General features: G+C 44.1%; 1 pseudogene; it reads left to right on the top strand.

Annotated features, from left to right (window-relative positions):
- Nucleotides 1-632: 632 nt before the first annotated feature.
- On the top strand, nucleotides 633-2481 carry LOC119302358 (annotated as a pseudogene).
- The last annotated feature ends 1687 nt before the right edge of the window (nucleotides 2482-4168 follow it).

Genomic DNA, 4168 nt, shown 5'->3' with positions numbered 1-4168 from the left:
TTTTATATAAAAAATGATGTTTGTGTGATTTGGATATATAGTTACTCGTATAATTATCTTACCCATACATTGTTTGTTATGCATAGTGCCATGGTTTTGATATCCGTCCCCGTCGGCCCTCGTCCGGGTTATGATTCGGATGTGGTATATTCTCTTTTAAAACTATTCATTGCATTTCGTGTTTATGACAAATTATGCCCATCAAGTTGACATAGATATTTGTATGTAGGAGGTAGTTGAACCCGAAATTCCAACCGACCCTATTGTCGAGAGGTTAAATTTAGTTGAAAGAGAAAACGAGGATTTGAAGGAAAAATTGAAAATAATTGAGGGGGAGAAGATGGAATTGGAGTTGCATGTTGCCGATGTCGTCGATGATCACAAGATTAAGATGGATAAAATGCGCTTGAAGATTAGAAAGATTAGAAAATATGCCATTCATAGTGAGGCTTGGTATCATTATGCTGTTGGATCAATTGTTACCTTAGTTGCGATCTTGATCGCATTTGTTGTTGCATTGAAATTCTTTAGCTAGAGAGTTATTTGTTTGTTGCATTGAAGTGTTGTATGCTCTTTATGTATGAACTTTATGTATTGTATTAATTTGATGTTTTCGGTGCTCTGTATTGAATATGAGCCGGCAATGGATGTACAATGACCGATGCTCTCCCGAGTTCATTAATGGCGTGCGTACTTTTCTGCTTGCGGCTGAGGCAAACAAGCGAGCGGATGGTTTTATGCATTGTCCATGTGCTGGCTGTAAGAATGGTCGCAATTACTCTACGTCAAGAACCATTCACGTCCACCTGTTTGAGTCCGGTTTCATGCCCCACTATAATGTTTGGACCAAGCATGGAGAAAGAGGGGTTATGATGGAGACAATGAAGAAGAAGAGGACGACGACAGCTATCCTGGCCATGGGTTCCCTGAATACGATGATACAACAATGAGGGAAGAAGCTGAGCCAGTAATGCGGGAAGAAGCTGAGCCGGCAATGCGGGAAGAAGCTGAAGAAGAGGCATCGGATGGGCCCGTTGATGATCTATGTCGGGCCATTGCCGATGCAAAGAGAAACTGCACAAGTGATTTGGAGAAGAAGAAGTTGCAGCGCATGTTAGAGGATCACAAAAAATTGTTGTACCCGAATTGCGAAGGTGACAAGAAAAAGTTGGGCACCACACTGGAATTGCTGCAATGGAAGGCAGAGAATGGTGTATCTGACAAGGGATTTGGAAAGTTGCTGGTAATGATAAAGGATATGCTTCCAAAGGACAACGAATTGCCCGAGAGTACATACCAAGCAAAGAAGGTTGTCTGGTGCAGAAGATACATGCATGCCCTAATGATTGCATCCTCTACCGCCGTGAGTACGAGGATTTGAACGCTTGTCCGATATGTGGTGCATTGCGCTATAAGATCAGCCACGATGACCCTGGTGATGTCGAGGGCGAGCGTCCCAGGAAGAAGATTCCTGCCAAGGTGATGTGGTATGCTCTTATAATACCACGGTTGAAACGTTTGTTCCAAAACAAAGAGCATGACAAGGTGATGCGATGGCACAAAGAAGACCGTAAGAAAGACGGAAAGTTGAGAGTACCCGCTGACGGGTCGTAGTGGAGAAAAATCGAAAGAAAGTACGGGAAGGAGTTTGCAGATGACGCAAGGAACGCATGGTTTGGTCTAAGCGCAGATGGCATTAATCCTTTTGGGGAGCAGAGCAGCAACCATAGCACCTGGCCTGTGACTCTATGTTTGTATAACCTTCCTCCTTGGTTGTGCATGAAGCGGAAGTTCATTATGATGCCAGTGCTCATCCAAGGCCCTAAGCAACCCGGCAACGACATTGATGTGTACCTAAGGCCATTAGTTGAAGAACTCTTACAACTGTGGAATGGAACAGGTGTACGTGCGTGGGATGAGCACATGGGGGGAGAATTTGACCTAAAGGCATTGCTGTTCATGACCATCAATGATTGGCCTGCTCTCAGTAACCTTTCAGGACAGACAAACAAGGGATACTGCGCATGCACGCACTGTTTGGACGATACCGACAGTATATATTTGGCTAATTGTAAGAAGAATGTGTACCTGGGACATAGTCGATTTCTTCCGAGCAGGCATCCCGTAAGAAAGAAAGGCAAGCATTTCTCCGGTGAGGCGGATCACCGGACGAAGCCTCGCCACCGTACTGGTGCTGATGTACATGATATGGTCAAGGATTTGAAGGTGGTCTTTGGAAAGGGTCCTGGTGGACAACCTGTTCCGAATGACGCTGACGGACGCGCACCCATGTGGAAGAAGAAATCTATATTTTGGGACCTGCCCTATTGGAAAGACCTAGAGGTCCGCTCCGCAATCGACGTGATGCACGTGACGAAGAATCTTTGTGTGACCCTGCTTGGCTTCTTGGGCGTGTATGGGAAGACAAAAGATACACCTAAGGCACGGGAGGACCAGCAACGTATGCACGGAAAAGACGGCATACATCAAGGTCATGCAAGCTACGCTCTTACCAAAGAAGAGAAGGAAATCTTCTTTGAATGCCTGCTTAGTATTAAGGTACCGTCTGGCTTCTCGTCGAATATAAAGGGAATAATAAACATGGCAGAGAAAAAGTTCCAGAACCTAAAGTCTCATGACTGCCATGTGATTATGACGCAACTGCTTCCGGTTGCATTGAGGGGGCTTCTACCGGAAAACGTTCGATTAGCCATTGTGAAGCTATGTGCATTTCTCAATGCAATCTCTCAGAAGGTAATCGATCCAGAAATCATACCAAGGTTAGAGAATGATTTGGTGCAATGTCTTGTCAGTTTTGAGTTGGTGTTCCCACCATCCTTCTTCAACATCATGACGCACGTCCTAGTTCACCTATGCGAAGAGATTAACGTTTTGGGTCCTGTATTTCTACACAATATGTTCCCCTTTGAGAGGTTCATGGGAGTCTTAAAGAAATATGTTCATAACCGTGCTAGGCCAGAAGGAAGCATCTCCAAGGGCCATGAAAATGAGGAGGTCATTGAGTTTTGTATTGACTTTATTCCTGACCTTAAGCCGATTGGTGTTCCTGAATCGTGGCATAAGGGCAGACTGGATGGAAAAGGCACGCTAGGAGGGGACCAAATAATATGTATGGACAAACATTCTCTCACTGAGGCACACTACACAGTTCTACAGAATTCCGCCTTGGTGGCTCTGTATATGGATGAACACAAGAATTTGCTACGCTCCAAACACCCGAAGCGGTCTGATGACTGGATTACACGTGAACAAACCAGGAGTTTCGCCAGCTAGTTGCAGACATGTACCATGCATGACACCTCTATTGAAGATGACCTATACTTGCTGTCCCAGTTACCATCTTCGAATATAATGACTTTCAAAGGGTATGAGATAAATGGTAATACATTTTACACGATCGCCCAAGATAAGAAGAGCACCAACCAAAACAATGGTGTCCGCTTTGATGCAGAAACCAAGACAGGAAAGGAAACATATTATGGTTATATACAGGACATATGGGAACTTGACTATCGACGTGGTTTGAAGGTCCCTTTGTTTCGGTGCAAATGGGTCAATATGACACGAGGCGGGGTAACGGAAGACCCGTAGTACGGAATGACAACAGTGGATCTCAACAATCTTGCGTATGTAGACGAACCATTCGTCCTAGCCAATGATGTGGCACATGTTTTCTATGTGAAGGACATGTCTACCAAGCCAAGAAAAAGAAAAGATAAGGAAGCGAATGCATCGTACGATGAGCCAAAGCGGCACATAGTTCTTTCTAGGAAGAGAAACATCGTGGGAGTGGATGACAAGACAGACATGTCAGAAGATTATGAAAAGTTTGATGAAATTGCTCCACTCACAGTGAATATTGACCCGAGCATCCCGTTAAATGATGAAAATTTTCCATGGTTACGGCGCAAAGGGACACACGCGAAGAAAAAGTTTCACACCCAAAGATCTGGGATGTGATCGGCTTCACTATCATCACTTTCTTCTGTGTTTCACACCCAGGAGGGCATCTCTATAATAGTTAGGGTAGTTATGTGTTTTGACATTTAAAACGCGAAGAAATTTTGTGTGCAAACAATTTCTTTCATGCCTTTACTGATTTTTTAAGCTAAATGACCCTGAAATTGAAAAGCATTTCAAATGAACT

Source organism: Triticum dicoccoides, chromosome 1A (genome assembly GCF_002162155.2).
Source record: "Triticum dicoccoides isolate Atlit2015 ecotype Zavitan chromosome 1A, WEW_v2.0, whole genome shotgun sequence".
In the NCBI taxonomy this organism is placed as follows: domain Eukaryota; kingdom Viridiplantae; phylum Streptophyta; class Magnoliopsida; order Poales; family Poaceae; genus Triticum; species Triticum dicoccoides.
This window is presented reverse-complemented; position numbering and strand designations above follow the sequence as displayed.